This window comes from Rhipicephalus microplus, chromosome X (genome assembly GCF_043290135.1).
Source record: "Rhipicephalus microplus isolate Deutch F79 chromosome X, USDA_Rmic, whole genome shotgun sequence".
In the NCBI taxonomy this organism is placed as follows: domain Eukaryota; kingdom Metazoa; phylum Arthropoda; class Arachnida; order Ixodida; family Ixodidae; genus Rhipicephalus; species Rhipicephalus microplus.
In genome coordinates, this window is record NC_134710.1 from 180,385,775 (window position 1) to 180,409,509 (window position 23,735).

Consider the following 23,735-nt stretch of genomic DNA (forward strand, 5'->3'; position numbering starts at 1 on the left):
TATTACGTGACCTCAATGAATGAAGAAGGTATATGTCTGGTGCAAACATCATAGTCATATGATATGCGTGTCATGTAAGAACATGACAATTACCACGCCCATGATGCGCTCGCTGCCGTTTCGCTGTCTAAGCACATATACCAAGTTTGGTATCATGTGACGTGGAAATACGACGAAGGTAAATTGCGCGTCCAAACATGATGTTCATGACATGCCTGTCATGTAAAACACGGCTACATGGTATACGCTCATAGCTGCTCGCGGCCGTTTCACTTGGTACACATAACCAAATTTGGTATGACGTGACGTCAATGAACGACAAAGGTCACTCGCATATGTCTAAACATAATAATCATGATATGCATCTCATGAAAACATGAGTACATGCTACGCTCTTCGCGTCCTCGCGGCCCTTTCGCTAGCTGCACATATACCAAACTTCGTATTGCGTGACGTGAACGGACGACGAAGGCAAATAACTCGTCGAAACATGATAATCGTGATGTACATGTAAGACATTACAATACATATGCTACGCTCATAGCACGCTCACGACCGTTTCGCTCTCTCCACATTTACCAATTTGGGCAACACGGGACGTGAATATACGACAGAGGTAAATGACGCGCCCAAACATCATAATCATATGATATGCGTGTCATGTAAAACATATAAATGCTACGCTCATAACGTACTCGCGGCTGTTTCGCTAGCTCCATGCATATACCAAGTTTGGTATCACGTGACGTAAATAGACGACGAAGGTATACATAACGCGTCTAAACATGATAGCCATCACATGGAAATAATGTGCGGCAAAATTTACGTCCGCTTCGTAACGTTTTGCTTATTTTATTGTGAAATATCAACCTTCCTCATTCAGCCCCACCGCGGTGGTCTAGTGGCGAAGGTACTCGGCTGCTGACCCGCAGGTCTCGTGATCGAATCCCGGCTGCGGCGGCTGCATTTCCGATGGAGGCGGAAATGTTGTAGGCCCGTGTGCTCATACTTGGTTGCACCTTAAAAAAGCCCAGGTGGTCGAAATTTCCAGAGCCCTTCTTTACGGCGTCTCTCATATTCGTATGGTGGTTTTGGGACGTTAAACCCCACATATCAATCAACCTTCCTCATTCGTGCTTTGTATATCATCAATTCCAACTGTACGTGGGCTTTGTTCATTTTTATAAGGATATTATTTCCGTAACACAGCCGATATGTGACTTTCTCCTCTGACACGTTGTCCCTTGTTTCAAAGGTTTGCGAGCGCTGGTGTCTTGCTTGTTTAAACTTCGCTACACTTCACAATCATGTGCACGCATGCATCATCAGCCTCTCGTTTGCTTCTCAATAAAGCAGCGAACATGGCATGGTGAAGTCCTCTCCCATCACGTCTCTCTTTCGAAGCACGATCTTGTGCTCCAAATTATGCACCTATAATACGGTACCTCATGAGCTAAATAGCTGAATGTGTCTTCACTGTTTTGGAAATTATAGTTTTTTGGGAGGTATATAGTTTTTGGGAGGTGTAAATGCATGATTGCTCAATAATACATTCATTGCGCTAATATTTGTCATACCAATATATTATTGCTGAATGTTACAGTCAAGCTTACATTTTTCAATTCGTGGTTGGCTGATAAGCATTTGGATATATTGCAATGACTAGAACGCAACTTCATCCAGTAAGTTTATCGAGTTTGCTTCGCCCGTTCAAAACATGATCATTCACTGCCGCATCGCGTTCTGCAATACATAATCTCCTATTAAGAGAATTTCAGGTGTCCTTTTGTCGCGTGTATTGCATATGAATTGGTACTACCATTAGAAATTTTCAAACAATAAACTTTACGAGCAGGTGTTCTGAAATTGAAGGCAGATACTACAAGGTACTCGCGATATTATCAGAAGCTCGAGGTGTACACTCTGCAAGTCGCGTAGCCAGAAAGTCAAGCCGGGTCTCAGCCCCCTTCCCCCCCCCCCCCCCGCCCCCGCCCCCTGATCCGAACTTTTTTTCTGCATGACATATAGGACACAAAATTGCACACAACCTAATCTGCCTGCCCAGCCCACCAGTTCTAATCAAAAAGGTGCCCCCTCCCACACAAACAATTTATCTCACACGCCCCAGCAGCATGCACACTCTTAATAGTGTCACAATCTCGATATGGTGTAAATAATTTAACTAACGAAACCAAATGATTGAGTACTAATCTATTTATTCTTCTCACAAGAAAAGAAGTGCTGCAACCTGCTGCCTACATGCTAGAAAACGCACTCGCTTCACAATTACGCGTGACATAACTAACAAATAAAGTACACCACGTAGAATCATTCACTTCCGAAACTGCGAAAAGTATCTTGGAGACCCTGTGGCTGATTTAAACCACAGTCCTTCCTGCGCTGACTTGTACTCAAGACGAGCATGCACCAGGTGCGGCTTTCAGCGTATCGTCTTCACGTTCGCTGAAAAGAGGGTTCGCCGTCCGATTCAACGGCCTCTGGTTCGCTTTCGTCCAGTGGTACGGGTGCCACTTCAAGCGAGATTTTCTCCTCCTTCATTGATTCGTCAAAGTTGTCAACGTATGAGGTCACAGCGATGGAACTCTGAGGCCTCGGTGGAGAGGGCGTCGGGCTTCTGCTTTCTCTTTGAAATTCTCCCAGCTCTTCAACAATCATATTGTCGCATATGTTTCCTTCCGACACATTAGTTAGATTCATGACTTCCATAGAGTCATCACTTACTGATTCGGTATCAGCGTCAGATGCTGCATCGGATCTTCGTTGAAGCTTCAAAACAGTTTGGAGGTTCCGCAGGTCTCCTAGGTTTCTTCGGCCAGCGTTGTCCACCGCGGTGTGAGTGTTTGTAGTCGACGTGTGTTTGCGATGCATTGCTCAATGCGATTGAAGACACAGTTTTTCGTCAATGGGGATTTTGCTCGCCTGATCCTCTTTGCTGGGACCGGATGATGTTGAATCCACAATCATGGCTCGTACCCATTAAGGGGGATCAGCCAAGAATCGATGTAATAATTCAGTGAGACTTTTTTTTTCCTATTCAATATCGATTCCTCCACCAGACAAAAAAGAAGAAGAAAAGGTAGAATAACAAGAGCCGTCAGTCAAACTTGATTGATATGTGGGGTTTAACGTCCCGAAACCACTATATGATTATGAGAGACGCCGTAGTGGAGGGCTCCGGAAATTTAGACCACCTGGGGTTCTTTAACGTGCACCCAAATCTGAGCACACGGGCCTACAACATTTCCGCCTCCATCGGAAATGCAGCCGCCGCAGCCGGGATTCGAACCCGCGCCCTGCGGGTCAGCAGCCGAGTACCTTAGCCACTAGACCACCGCGGCGGGGCGTCAGTCAAACTTCGTCTACCATCACATTTTCAAGGGCACTGCGTGCACATATTTTAATTTTCCCAAATGTAGAACAAAATTTTAGTCTTAATAGGGACAGTACAACTCAACGAGATGGGCGGGAGTGAATTCTTTACCTAAAAATATATCCGCGTCATAGCTTGTAGATCATAACAATTCCTTGTCCCGTACTCCAATTAATGCACGTTATGGAACATTGCAATAAAATTGGAATTATCGGCTAGTTAACGCTGGGTTTTCCATTCTCTCTTTTATAGGAAAAAGAAGCCACACATACTTTAGAAAAAGCTTCTTTCCGTTTGTTTCGGGCATTGAGCAGAGATGACGCATGACACAATGCAATAAATAGGAAAAGACACACCGCCAGTGATCACAATATTTCAGCAGGACAACGAAGAAGACATACGCTGATGTATAGTTGACGCTTGGTCTTAATGGGCCTCTCACCAGGCTCTCAAAATACAAAAAGCACACTATTCTTTAATAAAATTTCTCGTCCTTCTTGGCGCACTACTGCGACGTAGACAGTATAGTGCCGGTGACGTCTACAGCGTAAATGCTCTTGATTCATTTATATATGCGAAATATCACATGTGATTTGTCTTCTGAAATACTTTGCCATGCCGCCACCTATCCATTTTTTCTTGTATCGCATGAATATTGTGCACAATCAACTCATCAATCTTTATTTTTTGTGTTTACAACTGCCCAAGCGGCGATAACAACGTGCAGCGGAGAAGTGCGAAATCCTGATCGAATCTAGCACTTAGTGCTGATATTGTTCATGTGCATTCAAGAACTAAGGGGAGAGGAGGTTGCATCATGTGTATGAAGAAGAGGAGGAAATAACCACCTCGTCTTTAATCATTGATATATTATTTATGGTGTTTTACGTCCTAAAACCACGCTATTATTATGAGATACGCCGTAGTGGAGGGCTAAAAAAATTTGACCACCTGGGGTTCCATAACGTGCAACCAAATCTGAGCACATAGGCCTACAACATTTCCACCTCCATCGCAAATGCAGCCGTCGCCGCCGGGATTTGATCCCGCGACCTGCGGGTCAGCAGCCGAGTACCTTATCCACTAAACCACCGCGGCAGGGCAAGAAATGAGCCCCCTCGTTTTTAAACGCGATGTGGTGCGTGGCTCTTTGAGTTCATGTGAATTTATGCTTTCATGAAGCGCGAATCGAGATATCTTATGAATTTTACCATATTTTTTTTTCTTTTAGCCCGTTTCACAGTATACACCTTGTCAATGAAGGCTCCCTGGGTGCCGTCATAAGCCGCTTTTGGGTGTTGTTAACACGCATGCCCTTCCTCCCCCGCCGCGGTGGTCTAGTGGCTAAGGTACTCGGCTGCTGACCCGCAGGTCAAGGGTTCGAATCCCGGCAGTGGCGGCTGCATTTCCGATGGAGGCGGAAATGTTGTAGGCTCGTGTGCTCAGATTTGGGTGCATGTTAAAGAACCCAAGGTAGTCGAAATTTTCGGAGCCCTCCACTACGGCGTCTCTCATAATCAAATAGTGGTTTTGGGACGTTAAACCCCACATATCAAACAATCAATAAAATCGTGCCCTTCCTCCAAAATATGCAGGGCCGAAGCTGTGACTTCAGCTTTTTTAGCCTGCATGGAATATATTTTTGGAATAAACTTGGTTGAAATGCAATAAAGTCAAGATAACTATGAAGCTAAGAAAATTTTTGGCATTTGGAGTCTTTATGTCTGCTTTATGACACCCTATTTGCTATTCAAACTGAGATGCACAGAGGATGCCCCTGTGTTTCACAGCCGAGCATAAAATGGTACTTGCAATCGTAAGCCTTGATAAACTGACTGATGAAAAAATGTGGCTGATCCCCCTTTCTAAGAATCAGTTGAACACGAAAGTGAAACGCCCCTTGACAGATGTTGTTGAGCATTTTTGAGCATTGTTTCGTCACAAGCGTGGCGGAATGAATGCCAAAGCAACAAATTGCGAACTCACTAGACTAACGTGGCAAACAGCACGAAACTTGCAGCGCACAGCTTAAGCAGAAAGCATGTACAAAATGAGCATACACAGGACGAAAACACACTTACGACTTTTACAGCTCGACACCTGAAGCACACTGTTCAAACAGATAGACGCATCAAACGAACGCACAAGCATACACAGGACAATTGCGAGCGATTGCACGATTCTTACTTATTTGTGTGTGAGCAGCTTGCTCCTTTCCGAAACGCGGCCACGGCAGCATGTGAGCTGACCTTTCTGCTCTCATCGATCACGAGTCTGATTAGCGCGTGTGTAGGAGAGACCACCACGCTTCGTGGAGGCGGCACGCATCGTAACTCGAAAGTAGTGTGCATGCCCAAGGCTAAAGCCTGCGTACCCAACGCGAGCCCTTCACGCCATCTCATTACTGATGACGAAAACGCGCTGAAGTTGCGGAGTTCCTAGAACCGCCAATTGGTATAATGCATATCTAATTGGCTTGCTGTAGCAGTTTTGAAAACCCATGCCCCGTGGCCTAGTGATCAGTGGCCTTGCGCTGCACAACGAAAGGTTGCTGGTTCGACGCACCGCGACAGAACCATTCCTACTCGATTCTTTAGTTTTTGCAATCTGTTAGTATATATTTTACAATGTCATATACATGACGGAAGTACGTCAGCGGAGCAGTGGTGGACCCTGGTATAAAATACTTTCATGTTAAAATTGAGCACGCATGGAAGTCAATGTGTGCTCTCCAACAATTATGCTTTGAACAAAGTAGTAAACATTTATATTGCGATGCGAATTACCTACACTATCATTTTCTATGTGTGAATTGCGAACATATTACGCAGGTGAATTTTCCTTTACCTTGGTTACTCTTGGGAGAAGGGTAAATCAGTTCTATTTCAAGTGAGTTCGTCTCGATGACCATGCAAGCCATATGAGGTCTACATTGACCGCTCTGCCCTATAAATCGGTAATGACCACCGCCCGCGTTCTTCGCGTTTGTTCACATTCATCCTAAGGAGATGGGAGTGCTATCTGACTCAATTAGACAGGCCTTGTCTAGCTTCAGTTTATTGGAGGAAGAATAATCACGGCATATCCACGCAGTGAATGATGATGAGTCGGGGAAGGTCCGGAGGTACATCGGTAAATCGTGAAGCCTCCGCAAATGTGGCCCAGTCGATCGTCATGTTGAAACTTGACAGCCACTTTGCACGGATTCACCGCTGCTTCATCGACTCTCAGCTCAGGATTGTCCTGCCGGCGCTGTGGAGCTTCGGTTTCGCGGGCTTTCATTGCAGCGCGTGCTGCAGCCGCTTTTCGAGCCCTGCGCTCCGCTGTCTTCGTCACTCATACTCGATGCACACAGATTGTTTGAATGATTCTTGAAAAGAGGGGATAAGGCACCTAATTTCTGTCTGCCTCTTCGGCGACACAAAGCAGTACCTTGTAAGGGAAGGGGAAGATGAATAGATAACAAAAACGAGCTAGGGTAGCAGGAGGAGACGTCATAACGTCACGACAAGGGGAAGGAAAGATGTGAGCCATAGTCCTGTAATGGGTGTTTAAGTGGTAGGGAATAACGTCTGCCCCCGCAAAATGAGTCTCGGCTGCCTGCTGAACGCTGTGAGGCAGACAGTACGCATCGGGTGTTCCGGAGGTAGCGAGACGCCCTCCGCACGCGGTGCAGCGAACAGGGAGACGATAAGGGAGCCCTGCGGGGACCTTGGCAGGCAAAGCGTGGGGGGCAGAAGATGGGCTCGTCTTGGACGAGCTCACCGGCGATTGGGTGGATTGGCGCAGCAAAGTATTGGAACGCTGCAGGCCGGAATCCTTAGAATCCTCGCTAAGGCTTTCGGGAAGGTTGGCCCTGACCGCCGCAGTGTAGGAGCGAACGTCTTCGCGTACTGCCGCCTTGACCGCCCGTCTCCGGGGCGGCGTTGGTGCTGTGGCCCGCAACGTGGTCACTCTCCGCTCCTCCTGCCAGCTAGGACAGGGGTAAGTGTCAGCAGGATGTCCTCCTCTGCAGTTGACGCACCAGAGTTGGCAGGGGGTGGCGGCCGTATGTTGTCGGCCGCATCTGTTAAGAGAGTATTCCGCTATGTTGACGATTTCCTTGTGTTGTTTCAAGCTGGAACATCCTCGGATGGTCCGCCTTTGACTAGTATTTTAGAAATTTTCAGTAAGTGTCTTTCTCCGCTTGTTATAACACTTGAAGTTCCGGACAGAGGAGCCATCAGGTTCCTAGATTTAATGTTAACGTTGAGTCCTTCCCACGTGTGTTGGGCCTATGAGCCACGCGCCAACAAGCCAATCCTCCCTTTTGGTTCAGCACATTCGAAAGTGGTGAAGCGCGCTATTGCTAAGACTTGCTACACAAACGCTTTGCGAAAGTCCTGCTATCACACAATTCTGTCCAGCTTTAATAAGCAAACTAAACGGCTTACAGAAGCTGGTTTCCCGATGTACGTTTTGACCGCCGTTGCTGAGTGTCTACTCAGAGAAATCAGAACGAGCCCAGAAAATAATGCTCAGAACCGTACAAAGGATAAGGGACGTGGGAAACGAAACTTCGTCGTTATTCCCTATATCCACGGCGTCACCCACAATCTCAAAAAAGTAGCCAGCAGGTGCGACGTAGACCTGGTTTTTTCTGCCCCAGAAAAACTGGCTAGGTTGTGCAGAGCCGTGAATCCTGGTTCGAGGGGCGAGCGAGGCTGCAAAGTCAAGCATCGAAAGAGGTACGTTCCATGCATTGAAGGAGTGGTGTACTCACTACCCCTGTCTTGCGGCAAGTGGTACATCGGCCAAACAGGCAGGTGTTTAAATGGGCGGCTGAAAGAGCACGCTCACAACGTCTCCTCTACAGTTTCGGGCCATCTCGGCATTCATTGCCGAGACTGCGGCTGTGTCCCTGATTTTCAGCTTTGTACCGTCATTAGGCGGCATCGGGACCAGTTGATACGTGAAATTTATGAGGCTTCAGAAATAGAAAGGCTGGGCAGTGCATGTGTCAGCAGGCCTTCGATTGCGCTATCATTAAAAGAAATAGATTTCCTTCGGCACGGTAGCACACGTGCTGCTCATGGTGCGTTGTGAAGATGACTATGTGGTTGTTAGGTGGATTCTGTTTTGTTTGTTTTGTATTTTCTTTTTTTGTTAGATACTGACCAAGTATATATTGTGCGGTTCTGGCAAATAAATCTTGTTGTAAGTTCAGTGCCGCTGTCTGTCTCCTTCTTTTTCTAGTCTCTCGTTATTGGCGCTGTTTTTTATGTGAATCCTGTGTAGAAAGCTTTCGGATGATGTCTGCGGTAGAAATATCCTCTAATGCAACAAAGCACACCTGGCTCTCTACGATACAGCAGATATTGCTCGAAAGATAGGAACCAAGAACTGCGTAGGATGCTTTTGGGCATTTTTCGCAGTCTAAATATGCTCTAACGCAACTAACTGTGCCTGACACTTCATGATGTGACAGATATTGGTCATAAGGCTGCATCTCAACCCTGCATGAAGCATTCTGGACGTTGTCTGTAGTCAAAGTATTCTCTTATAGGCGACAGACCACACCCAACACTTCATGAAGTCACAGATATCGATCATAACATTGCGACTGAACCCCGTATGGAAGGCTTTTCATATTGGTCCGCAGCCGAATTGTTCTCTAATGCAGCAATTCAAACCAGACACTTCATGATGTGACAGATTTAGGTCGTAAGATTGCAATTGAGCCCTGCTTATAGGGCTCCATTCTGATGATGTGTGTTAGAAATATCCTCTAATGCTACAAAGCACACCTGGCTCTTAATGATACGACAGGTACTGGTCATAAGTTAGAAACCCAGCACTGCGTATACACAATGCCTTTCTGAATTTACCGTAGTCTAAATACGCTCTAACGCAACTAACTCTGCCTGGCACTACATCAATTGACAGATACTGCTCTTAACATGGGATCTGAATCCTGTATGGAGCATTCTGGACGTTGCTTGTAGTCAAAATATTCTCTAAAGTGACATGCTGCACCCAACACTTCACGAACTCACAGCTATTGGTCATAAGATTGCAGCTGAAACTTGTATGGAAAGCTTTTGAACGTTTTCTGGTGCCGAAATGTTCTCCAATGCAACAAACCAAACCCGATACTTCACGATGGGACAGATTTATGTCATAAGATTGCAATTGAGCCATGTTTAGAAGGCCTTCTGATGAAGTGTGTGTGTGTGTGTGTGTTATAAATATTCTTTAATGCAACAAAAAGCCCACTTCGCTCTTGATGATGCAACATATATTGGTCATAAGACAGGAACCAAGCACTGCGTAGAATGGTTGTGGGCATTGTCTGTAGTTGATATACGCTCTACCGTAACCAAATCTGCCTGACACTTCGTGATGTGAGAGACATTGCTCATAAGTCTGCAACTTACTCTTGTATGGAAGACTTCGGGACGTTGTCTGTGGTCAAAATGTTTACTAAAGCGCTTCAAGAAGTCACAGTTATCGTTCATAAGATTGCAACTGAACCCTCTATGAAAGGCTTTTGTACGTTGTCTGCAGCTGAAATAGTCTCCAATGCAAGAAACTGCACCCGACACTTAGATGATGAGACATATTTAGGTCATAAGACTCCAATATACTCAAAGTAGAAGGCTTTGGAATGACGTATATATTTAATAATAGATACTGCAGCCTAATGTGGGGCTACTGCAGGAGTGGTCCCTATAGGTACAGAATGAAAGTTTAAACAGTAATATCACAATAGGTGCACCAATGAAAACAAATATCACTACCCCCTGAATGCAGCTCGGTGAAAAAGAGAGATATAGAACATTAATATCATAGAAGTGCCTCCAAAAAGTCAAGACACACTATTTTCATGAACCACACCTGGTAAATAATTCCAGTGTTCGATAACTTTAGCAGAAAAAAAACTTTTGTTGCATCCGTTGGATAGCACACAAAATGGCTCTAAGTTAGATTGTGATTGCAGATCAGTTCTGTGTTGAAGGCTTTTGCACTTTTTTGCTAGTTCCTTTATGCTTAAAATATACAAAATGAATTTGAAACTTCTTGATGCGACATATATCGGTTTTGATATTACAACCAAGCAGTGCGCAGAAGGCCTTCACACATCGTCAGTAGTCAAAAATAGCCTGTAACGTGACGTGCCTGAAATTTTATGATGCGACAAATACCGGTGATGGGGTTGCACCAGAGCACTGTATAGAAGCTTTTGCCAAGTTTTCTAACATAGCTAAACTGAATATCTTGATATTTCTAATATGCTTAAGTGTAACATAGGGAAAATTGAAATATTTTTCGACATCAAATGTCACATCAGGCTACTGGCAAGTCAAAATGAACCCAGAGGACATCCCAAAAACAGCTTTCGTCACGCCGAATAGTCATTATGAGTGGCTTGTTATGCCTTTCGGTTTGAGAAATGCTCCTGTTACGTTCGAAAGAGCTGTGAAATCAGTTATCAGAAAACATAACTTGAAGAATGTCGTTAATTATTTTGATGATATCGTAGTCTTCTCCACCACTTTTATTGAGCACCTACAGCACCCCCAAACTGTATTGCATGCCCTAAACATGGAGAATATAAAGCTTAAACTGAAGAAGTGCCATTTTGCCTAAGATCTGGGTCACAGAGTACCGTGCGGTACAGCATTGCCCATACGAAAAAACATAGAAACTGTATTGCGATTTCTAAGACCGAAATCCCCGAAAGAGCTTCAGCGTTTTTTAGGCACCACCAACGTTTTCTGCCAGTTTATATCGCACTTCAGTGACATAGTTTTCCCACTTACAAAGCTGTTGAAGAGGGACACACCATAGGAATGGGATTCCTCACGTGAACAAGCTTTTGTGAACATGAAATACTCTCTAAACAGAGAATCCATTTTACGAATTTTTTCTTGCGGGAAACCATGCATTCTTTACTGCGACGCATCTAACGTAGACATAGGTACTGTTCAGAAGCAACGAAATCATGATGGTAAAGAACACCCCGTTGCATATCACTCGCGCAAGCTACTCACGCACGAATAAAATATGCCATTATAAAGCTCGGATGCTTCGCTATAATTGACGCTGTTGACAAGGGAAGCTTCTATCTCCATGGACGACCATTCACTGTTGTTACCGATCATGCTGCTTTACAGTGGCTCAGAAACATACCCCCCTCCCCCTGCCGGCTTTTTCAATGGTATCTGAAGCTGTCTATGTATGACGTTGACGTTCGACATCAAAAAGGCAGCGAAAACATCGAGGTAGACGCATTTTCGCGGAGCCCTATGGTTCAACTCCTTTCGTTATTAGAACTTCAAACTTACCAGGAAAACCGACCTTGCTGCAAGTACACAACGGAAAACGGGGTCACTATCGTGACACCTAAAGAAATTCGCAAGGTGTACGTTCCTCTCAAGCTTGAATTGGGCCTTCTGCAGAAAGCACACTGTCAGTTGGGACACGTCGGAAGAAGGAAAACTGGGCTTGTTGTCATCATCCTATTATTGGCCAGAAATCATTGCAGACGTTTCATCCTATACGTCCCCCATTGTGACATATGTCAGCGCTGCAAGAAGCCGAAAACCAATGGATTTAGATCTCTCGAGTCACTACCACCTGCAGAACATCCCTTTGATTTCTTTAGCAATGGACACTATAGGTGGCTTTTCAGGATACGATCGACAAAGAAATTTATTCACTTGGCGATCGACCACGCTGCGCGGTATGTCTGGGCGTTTCCTCACAAGAATGAAACTTGTGACGCATAAATTTCATGCATCACCACCATCTTTGCTGCAGGAAAGCCCAAGAAGTTCCTATCTGATCGTATATAGCCCAAGTTAATGCGCATAATAGAAACTGATCTGAAATTGCCCAAGAAGTTCCTATCCGATCGTATATAGTCCATGTAATGCGCATACTGAAAAACTGAACATAAGTGAAGGAGTCCTTGCAAACACATACAAAGATTCAATGTTCAAAACCATCTAATAATGTCTTCAACTCACTACAGTCTGGAGGAACAGATAAATGCATGCACAGTTCTGAACGGTCTCATAGGTCACGAGGCACTTTTTGCATTTCTTCTAAACAACGTGCAGTACAGTACTAGTGCACCTTGATTCATACTCTGCGCACAAGTGGTGACCTTCTTTTTCTACTATCGTGTAATCATGCAGCTGATTTCAAATCAGGTGCTTCTCACTTACAAGGTTTTCAGCTAATTATCTTTCTGGCTGTAAACAGAACGCGTGTTATATTATAGTAATCTGCAAAATATTGGAGAAGTGCCATTGTTTGCCTAGGTATTAGTATCAGAATGAACTACAAGGATGGTATGTGTTAGAATCCTGCCAAACAACGTACGTGCTACCCAGCGTGGCCGGGAATCAGAAAGCTAATCAAGAAGTTAAATAGTAAGCAACACGAGCAGCACTTAAACATGCAACGGCGTGGACACGGCCAGCAACTCGGCGGACCCCTCTTGGGGGGTGTCTGAACAGTTCTCAAGGACCAAATAAAGTTCATTTCACTTCACTGAAACATGCAACTTTCTTTTTCGATCACTACAGCAACGGACGTTCAAGTTTCTGTCTTGTACATGAGTGGAAATGAGACCACTGACAGCTGAATGTGTCAGCGTTACTGGTACCCTGCACGAAATTACATCACACTGATACCAACCATCGTACGCTTGTTGTTAGCTTGGCAACAGACGCAAACAATTTGCACCGAAGCTAACGAATGTTTCAGCTCAGTACATACAATCCGAAAATACGCTTATGTAAGTACGTAGATTTTCAATTCACCGAAGTGTACTGGCTAGAGCGAGGTTCGCTTTCAGCGATGATAAATACCGATGTTGAAAACAAACATAGTGCTCCTCCGTAGGTACTACGCGATGTTTCGGGCATCGTATATAGTACCCACGTTGCGACGGAAACTATCCTCAATTTTTTTCAACAGCACATGAGCTGCTTGATACGAACTTGACGGTAGAGGCCTACTCTGAATCCAGACGACACCGCTTTGAATTGACTTCGTGGTAGGCGAAGGCTCACGCTCAAAGCTTCGAATCTCCGAAGCCTGTTTGCACTTGTTTATAGCAGTAAAAATTACAGATCAAAGCACAGGAACACTGACATGCTGCGGAAGTATGTACTATGTTTTCAATCGGCTGACAATCCCACTCAGGACCGGCGCAAGCATAGCCGGCCGGAATAAGCTGAACATGTCGGCATCGCTCGAACTCAGCACGAAACCGCGTCACGCTGGTAGCACTCGTAGTCGTTCGTCGTGTCGTTTTAAATGACGAGTCGGTCATTTAGGAACCTTTGGGATAGTTTTCAAGCTCGCGCCCAGCACTCGGCCCCTGTGATGTCACACGGCCCTGGTGACGTCAATGCAAACTATATAGACAATACAGTGGTGCCCTCTTTTCGAGTAATGTTTTGTCAAACACTTAAGTGTCCCAAGTCAACGAATTCGTTGACTTGGGACCGAAGAGAAAGGCGGGCCACACGCCTAGCACGAACGTACATCAGTGCCAGGTGAGTTCGAATAAGATGATGGCGGGGCTGAACGTTTCTGATTAAGGCACGTACCGCTACTTTGTGCTGTTCACAAAAACATCCCGCAAAGAATTTCAGCACGCAGCACTTGCCCCCTCTCACCCCCTTCTCCTCCCAAGCACGAACAGCCTAGTAAAAGCATGCTTGTAAAATTTTATTGCATGGAAACCGCATAATGCGTGATATGTTTACGTCGGGACAGCAGAATAAACAACAATGTTTATTAGTGAAGGACTCAGCTGACGTGAGGCGAACGGCTTTTTTAGGTAGATTTCTCCAATGCAAGGTGACACCTGAAAAAAAGTAATGCTTGCGTGAGTTTACACGACCTGTGGTTTCTTCCACCACTTTACTGTGACGCGGTTGAAGTGAATGCCTCCTGAGGACGTACAGGTCCGCCTTAGTGGTATCCAGTTTTGGTTTTCTGCTGCTCACCCCAAGGTTGCTTGTTCGATGCTACCGCGAAGCAGCATTTCCAATGGAGGTGAAAGTGCTCATGTTCTTATATATAGGTGGGCGTTAAAATTCTAGCAAATCGAAATTCCGGGAGCCCTCTACTACAGTCACCCTCATAATCTTTTGGTGCTTTGCGCACGTAAAATCTCAACATTTGTTATTGTATTATGTGTAGCTAGGCTCATCAATTTATCTTGAAGTCCACGATTGGCGGGTGCATGTATAGTGAACTCCCTAATTCTGCTCCGTCTTGAAGAATCTGAAGTCACAAAATGAACCGTTAACATTTGTACTCCTTCACTTCAATGGACTCTCTAAAGTGCCGGCTCCAAATTACAGCAGTCTACTCTGTAGCAGGTCTCACTAAAGATTGGTAAACCAAAGTTCAACACAAACTTGTCAGGCGAGGTTGACACCTGGTGAGAATAAAACATCAATATTTGTTTACATCTCTTTGAACAAGAAAGATGCCTGTTTGATTTGGAGGATAGTCTTTCGTAAGCTTTCAATTTAGAAAGCGCTGGCACTGTGCGCGGCTTTCTTCTCTATAGTGAGTTTACCTTGGGCGTTTCCATAAATTTAATTACGCTGGTTTAGCAGCTCACGTTCTTTTCGAACGCCATTCCTATATACAAGCATTTAATGCCCGAATGTCTGCTTTATGGGATCCTCTTGTGTGTATATCAAGTGAACAAAGTATTTTTTTCGTAGTTAAGAAACGTACCTTGTTTTACTGCGTTTGACCTTATAGATCATGCGTAGTACCATTGCTGAATAGAATTTATATATGTTTAACGTATGCCTATCTGCAAGCTTAAGTACTGACTAATATGTTACGCAGCCCTGTGAAAATAAGGCTGTCTGTACCATTACGTTTGCTGAACACAGCATTGTATTTCATTGATGGAAATTAAAAATGTTACGAGTGCCCCAACCAACTCTCGCGATACTCCAGAAACAAAAAACATACAATCTGCCAGAGGAGCAGCAATTCATATTCATGATTTGCTCCCCTTAATCACAATATCGTCGAATTTGGTAGATGGTATTTATATGCAGACCATAAGCAAAGAGCCAGAATGCGGGACAACAACGCGACATTTATAAAGACAAATATAATGTATTCGACCTTCTCTATGACGTTCATTACATATGGCATCCGTTAGTCCTGCTAAATAATCTACGATTGACAAGCTAGACCATACTCCTTGCTACTGATGACACTGAGATCATTCTTGTCAAGGTGGTTGACAATGACTTCGGCAATTATGCACTAACTTTCGGGTGATAGTTACGCTTTAGGAGAATGTAAAGTTAGCCGCTATCATCGCTCAAAAAGGAGCAACCAGTGACCAACACCCCCTTTAACTAACGCTGTGAATCCTACCTGTGAATCTCGACAGCTCAGAGGTGGTCATGGGAGCTTTCCGTTTCAAAAATCGAAGAATCTCCGATATCTCCCAGAGGAACAGGTTCTACTTCCGGCTGTAGCTTCTGGTCTTCCAGCACGTCGACGTCGTCCACGTCGGAGACAATTTCTTTGACGAAAGACTCCACTTCAGGAGAGACCCATGATGGGCTTGGGCTTCGGCTCTGTTCTGTTACTTCAGGAAGATCACTGAAGGGTCCCAGTTGGGGAATGCCTTGCTGTGAGCCGGTCGACGTGTCCATGCGTTCGCAAGACTCGTCCAAAGAAGACTTCTGGCTTCTGTTTGGAGGAGAACACCTTGAACGATGTGGCTCGTTCCTCGAAGCCATATCAGGGCTGAGCCCTTTTTCTTTCTTGCTGTCATGACAATTCTTCGCCTTTCGCTGTGGTGTCGATGTCAGCTGGCGATACATATTCTGACAGCGCCGTTCTAAAAGCCTTCTATGGAGGACAAAATTCAGCGTGTGCGCCAGAACGTGAACGTGTAATATTGCAAACAGCTTGAAAGAAGAAGAATTAATTTGATTATTAACAGTAGCTCAGCTAAATAATCGTTAAATGCTCTGAATATTCACATATTACTAGCATTAGGAGGGAAACCATGTTAGAAAACTTTTCTTTGCCGTTCATAATGAACACACTGGAATTTCGCCCGGATCTAAATCATTGCTGGAAAAGTAAAATACGTCACACGCGTGCAGTTGCAGTCGCAATCACTAGGCTGTGGTGGTAAACCTATATGTTAATTTTTATTTACACAAAGCTGGTCTTGCTGCTTCCCCTGATTGCTTGTTTTGTGGAGTCCCTGAGATACACGTTATTATTTTATATAATGTAAAAAAGAAGTGCCACATTTCGCAAAATTACATCAGATGCCGTCTTCTGTCTCGTAAGATTGAACACTCCAAATGTACTTTCTTTCAAGGCTTTGCCCCGAGGATTCAATTACCGGAAGTTTGTCGATGCCTTGCAGGACTTTATTAAACTTCAACGAGATTCAGTCTGTAGAAGATATATTACTCCTAAATTACTTGTCGCCATTTTTTTATTCATTCATTTTTTATGGTTGTTGCTGAAATTATCTGTTTCATTTTCTATATTCGTTATCTCTAATTTTTCATTTCTCATACTTTTTTTCTTGATTCCTCTCATTGAATAACACACGTGAGCTGACAAATTAACATTATTTCGTTAGAATTAGCCGGTTATTGGCTAGTCACTAGTGTGGGTGTGTGCCACAGATTCCATGCTCTTCTTCTTTTTCTTCTTCCTCAATGAGATCGTGGCGATGAAATGCTATGACATAAGCAAAGTAATAACAGTGCCATAGTCTGTCGATCATGACGCCACCTCGCCTCCGTAGTTCAATTCAAGGACGTGATAGAGTGTCGCTGCAGAACCTTGAATGACGGCTAGTGAATGTCGCATATGTTCTTCATTTCTTTTTGCACCTAAAATGAACCGCTCAGGTTTGAAAAAAAACACCATTCTGCATTTTTCTGACACTAAGCTAAGATGAAGCACAACACAATGCAGATAACCAGAAACACACCACCAATCTGCACCGTGCCGTAACAGGACAACGAAAAAAACTTGCGAGATACAATTAGTGCATGTCGCAAGTTTTCAGTGTGATGAATCATTCATGATGATATGGTGATATGCAGGGTTTAACGTCCCAACACCACCATATTATTATGAGAGACGCCATAATGAAGGGCTTATAAAATTTTAACAATCTGGAGTTCATTAACGTGCACCTAAATCTGAGCACACGGACCTACAGCATTGTCACCTCCATCGAAAATGCAGCCGCCGCAGAAGGGCTTTAGTCCCACGACCTAAAACGTTCATGTGAAGTGCCCTTAAATGTGTTCTAAATTTGTTCTTTTTTTTCAGCGCATTTTTGCAGAATAGCACCGACAAAACCTTTCCATATTTTTTATCCAAGTAGCATCATCATCACAGCCACAGACACGCCGCGAATGGTGACTATTCCGTAACAGGATGACGAAGATAGCTTTTTAGATATAATAAGAAAATGTTCTAAAAACTTCAACTCAATGAAGTTTTCATGCACAACGCAGTTAAATGGGTTAAGAAGTGATCATTGATTTTGCTACGCCTCTTTTAGCATAGCGCTGACTACAATGTCTAAAAAATATTGATCTGGCACAATGACTCGAGAAAAAAGTAAATACGCTGGTGGGGTGTTTTCAGCATGAAGACCCACCCGGCTATACTTCGCCAAGAAGGCATTATTGAAAGTCACGTAAAAAATGAGAAATACTGTGGAATTAACAGAGTGGTATATTCTCAATTGAATTTTTATTGGACAAGTTTACATTAGGTGTATACAAATGCGCACCACGTCACGTTTGGAAAAAAGCTAACAGATATTCAATGGGCTTAGTTGTGCAGCTTTATTTTCATGTAGCGTTGCGCTGGTCAATATATCACACACAAAGTCAGCAGCGAAAAAATTGGAGCACGCTTGAGCTTCGGCTTTATTAACAGATCGCGGTAGTGCAATGAGGCCTCGTGCCCGTCGCCTTTTGAACTGCTAGCCTGCTTTGGTTCTCTGTGCGTGTCTCAACCGTGCCGTCAGAGAACGAGTGACTGTGCGCGTAACATGGGCCGCTTTAAAGCGTCATTAAATGCCCACTGCAAGTAACTATGTTACTCCAGCTACCCCATAATTATTCCGTTTGCGAATCAGCAAAGGGCCCTTTACGTGGCCGTAGAGGGCAACACGCGAACTTACGCAGCTGTTCGCAAGGCTTATGGTTCTGCTGCTGAATATCACTAAATATATCTGAGCAATTTGTAATGAGTGTGCCTCTAAAAGTTTTGGTTCAAACTCTTTGCTCGATTAACACTTGTGGACACCTGGCGCGATGATACGCTCCTGCCACGCAGTCTACGGAGACCCTTCCCCCTGCATGACATTCACATTGCTTTTCAGGAGCAGTTTCCCGGCTCTTCGAAAAACACCTGCCTGCCACGCAGTCAGCCTGGTTCGGTCTTCAATGGGACCCGAAAAGTTTTTATTATTTATTTTATTTACATATTTCTCGTTGTTACGGTCATGGACAATAAAATGCTTTTTTGCTCACAATACACGCTGCATATGTCGTCATTTCTGCTGAACAGGCTCTTTAACACTGCCGCGTTGAAACAAGAAAAACACGAGAAACATGCGTGCACCAGCTTTGTATGCGGCATTGTCTATGACAGCAACCCATGAATGTGAATGCATCTTGTAACATAGAACGTGACCTAATGGACAGATCAACGAATACCATAGCTCAAATTTACTTTAACCAAATTACGACGCTGTATTTTTTTTGCTCGATTCTGTATTGAGTACAAGAGTTTCAAAAAACGGAGGTAGTCGAAGACCCGTCTACACCATGACGGTGTTTATCAGAACAGCAAAACCTCTAAAGAAGAAAAGGCACGTGGCAGGAGACCCGCGAAATTTGTCTTTTTATTTGTCGCTCTCAACTTCCAACATCTCTCCACCGACCAAGTGTTTAGCTTGAAGCTTCCAAGCGGAAGAGGTACCTACGTACTTTTTGCCATTTTGTTTTCTTAAGAAAAACAGAGGACTTCGATTGTCATGACCCGGGAATGTCTCTTAATTTATGGCCAGATCCCACAAGAGCCTCGGAGATTTCCCGTTCTTGATCAGTACCCCGTCTCCTACTTCTGCTTCACTACAAGATGTACCATCGACGTTGAGAGCTGATAGCCGTTGTAAAATTATTCCTTGCGCCACCTCTCCCACAACGCATTCAGACACAATTTGTTTCGCCTCCGATGTCTTTGTAGTTAATCTTTGGTTTCCCTTTCACTGTTCTCATCACCAGAAATGAAGAATGACCGTCAGTCGACCAGGTAATGAGCCGGTGAAGGAGGTGGTTACCCCAGCTGACTGGATATGGTTGTCAGTGGACGAGGGTGACTATCGCTTCAAGTTCTGTCAAAATAGTTCCTGTATAATAAGGCGTCGCTAGCAACTATATATGGCACTATGCAATGGCCCGTGCTTGGCTGCTGCCGCAGATGGGAGAAACAAGATGGAATAAACAGTGATGTCTTCGTTTGTGCTGTGATCGTTGTCATGCGTGATGTAACAAATTTTGCCGACAAAGATGGGACAAGTGGATATTTACGTGAACATCTTCTGCTTGAAGAGTCTCTCAAGATCTCTAGGGCTCTCATCATTGCGAAACAGCATGACCAAGTGGCTAATGAAGCAAGAAAGCTTGCCCAAATTAATAATATGCTTAAAATCACAGATAAAGGCAATGTAGCACATGCACTTGCTATAACATGCAAAGTCAAAGTCGTAGATCTCAGAAAAAGCAAAAATTGTTGTCCTTGTGGCTCTACCGCGTACTTTGCAAATAGGTTCCGTTGCAAGGAAAATGCACAGAATTCTTGAATGTTTGGGAAAATTGGTCATTTTCAAAATGTATGCGAGTCATTGCTGAAGTTTGAAAAAAAAAACTGTTCAGCATGTAGTGGAAGGTAGCGGTATACAGCTGGTGCAGATGACCATTTAAGTGTCTGTTAGATTTGGAGGCGCAAGAAGGGGATTTTCACAGCGTAAGAAATCGAAGATATTTCTGTGCCACTCTTGATCGATACATTATCATCGGTTTCGATTCTGGCCGAAGAACTTAACCAGCGCCATTTTTCTAAAGTTTATCCACTGTAGTCTACGTCCATCCCACTTCTCGATTGTTTTAAGTCATCAATTTCTATGCGAGGATGTTTCAATGCTGCGGCATTATTCCATAAAAGTTTTCTTCTCTCCCACGATACGTTTTGCCTGGAAGAGCAACAATTCTTGATTTAAACGGCATCGCGGCTCAGGATATGAAGATTCAAGGGTCACCGTTAAGGTGTCTTCTAACGACACAAGAAACAACGGTGTTACCTCCAAAATTACGTTCCGAGTTTGAGAACCCATTTGCAAAATAGATGGGAACTGTGAAAAGTCTCACTCACTATGGTAGAGGTCGCACGTCTGTATAACCAATGTCCCGCAAGCTTAAACGTCTACCACTTGTCATTCGCGAGCAAGTCAAGGCAGAAACACAGAAATGAGAAGCTAAGGACATTATTGAGGGCGCCGATTCTTCAGAGTAGGTCTTGCCTATTGTCATAGTCAGAAAAAAAGATGGTTCTATTCACATGTGCGTTCGCTTGTGGGAGTCAAATAAAGCTGTTGTAGGGGACAGTATTCATTTGCCAAAAACTGAGGGACTCCTGAACAGGTTTGCTGTGGATCAGCGTTTCTGGAAGCTAGATTTACCTTGTTACCCTTCAGTCCAGATACCGTCATTTCACCACGTTCATAACGCATGACGGACCATTTCTCTTCAAAAGAGTTTGCTTCGAACTGGCATGGGTGCCCACAGTGTTTCAGAAAATGATGCATATATGATCTTGAAAGGGCGCACATGTGTCCTATTTAGGATTGATCACATCATTCTGTATGAACGCTCCCGGGAGGACAATTTGGGTAATTAGAGCCACTGTTTTGAAACGTCTTTCTCATGCTGGACTCTGCCTCAAAAACAAATACATTTTTGATGTGGCAGAGTTGACTTCTCTTAGGTCTTGTCGCGAACGCCAAAGGATTACTTCCATTGATGCCATATCAATAACCCACGCACCATCACTTACCATTATCAACAAGCTGCTCTTGCTATTAGGACTTGCAGGCTTCTACTGCATGCTCATTCCTTATTTTTCGGGTGTTGTCAAGCCATCTGGCATTGCTACGGGAAAATTCACCTTTCATTTGGAATACCTTATAGTAAAAACCAGTTTGGAGCGTTTGAAATCTCTCTATAGACATCTCGCAAAGTTCTCCATCTTCTTTATCCTCATTTACCTGTATACTTTACAACTGATGCCTCAAGATATGACTTAGATGCTGTGCTTCAGCAGGACAACGGAACATAACTGCAAAACTTTCGCCTCACGCACACTTAAACCGCATGAAAAGAAGTACTCAGTGAGCGAGCGTGGGGCCCTTGCCGGGCTCTGGGCACGCGAACACTGGCACGTTTATCTATCTTACGAACGGATCACGTGGCGTTGGCTACGCTCCTTTCAACTAAAGGCATCGGTCACCGACCATTAAGGATAGCCCACTGGTCGTCCTGTTGCTGTCCTAAATGTACTGTCGAATACAGGTAGTGAAAACATAGTGGCTAACGCTATCTCCAGGCTGCCCGTTCAGAGTTTAATCCGCGCTGCAACAGAAGAAAAATCTATGTCTGTTGTCTCAAGTAGTTACAATGCAAAAACTTCAAAAAGCAATTGCTAATGATGAGGTTGCCTGTGAAGTTGAGCACTTCGCGACTACTTTCTGGCCTGACAACAAATCCTTGTCAAAACAGTTGATACCTTAGTTTGACGTGAAAGCTGAACTCTCTGTCGTAAGTAGCTTTCTCTGCCAGGTTCATAGGATCATTGCGCCTGTGAGTTTGACAAGTCGCCTTATGGATCTGGCCCACGAGTCAAACCAAGGCATTAGTCGTACCAAAGCTTGCCTGAGAGAGTCGTATTGTTGACTATGCATGGACAGCCACATTGAAAAACTGGTGCGCCCATGAGTGATTTGCCAGTCTTGTGACTAGTCCGCATGTAACTTTGCAGCACCACTGCAACCTATCCCGTTTCCTGGCACAGCACGGGAAAAAATTGCCGTCGACATCGTGGGACCTTTCACGCAAGCTTCGGATGACTGCCATTTTGCTATTACTGTTATTGACCATTAGAGCCAGTGACCTGAAGGGACTTTCGTGCGAGATGCTTCTACGTCTATTGTGAACAAGTTTTTACTTGAACGTTTTGCACGAGAAGGACACTCACGTGGTATTGTATTCGATCAAGGACCACAGTTTTCTACAGCATGCTTGGGCGAATATCTCACAGAACGCGAAATAACACAATGCAACTCATTTGTGTACTACCCGCAAGCTAACCACTTGGTGGAAAGATTCAATAGGTTTCTGAAGTGATATATTGTCACGTAGTCTTGTGACTATAGTGCACCATAAACCAGAAGACGTTCTGGGAGGCAGCCATTTTATTTGTCGAACAGGTGCCCCAAATTCTCGCTGGTAGCAAAGACAGGCGTTACATTAAATAGTCTTAAAATGAATACTACCGCTTCGTGCTCCACGCTCTTCTTTAAACAGCCCGCGGAAAATAGGACACTTCTTATCAATACATAAAACACACAGGGATACAGCAAAAAGACAGTAGCATCATGAAACCCAGTGGGCGCACATGTATATATATATATATATATATATATATATATATATATATATATATATATATATATATATAAGGGAAAGAAGTGTATACCTAAGGGCTCGTTTTTCCGTGTTTTTAACACAATAATAATGAGATATAACAGACAGTAATGCCAAGGAATGTACAGGGGAAGTTATTAACATTAATGGAATGTAAATAAGAAGAAAGAAAAGTGGATGAAAAAATTACCAACTGTAAGCAGGAATCGAACCTACGACCTTCGAATTACGCGTTCGATGCTCTAACCACTGAGCTATTACAGCGGCACTCCCTCCATCCACTTTTTTGGGTTTTTATCTGTGAATTTAGAAGTAGGAGCGACAGTCAGCGCCATCTATAAGCCAAACAACGAGTGTGAAAACACTCTTATGCGCATGTTTGGCGTCACGTAGCACGTGAACTTATTATGAGCGGGCAGCTGATTAATTGTCCCTCTTATACAACCTAAACACACCAAGTCTGCCAGTACGAGACCCTCGTTCAATGAAATAAGGGAAAGAAGTGTATACCTAAGGGCTCGTTTTTCCGTGTTTTTAAC

The 23,735-nt window shown here is 44.1% G+C and overlaps 1 non-coding gene across 1 annotated transcript; it reads right to left on the bottom strand.

Annotated features, from left to right (window-relative positions):
* Positions 1–23,387: 23,387 nt before the first annotated feature.
* On the bottom strand, positions 23,388–23,460 carry TRNAT-CGU (transfer RNA threonine (anticodon CGU)). The gene has a single exon. It is a non-coding gene; the product is annotated as a tRNA-Thr (tRNA).
* Positions 23,461–23,735: the final 275 nt, after the last annotated feature.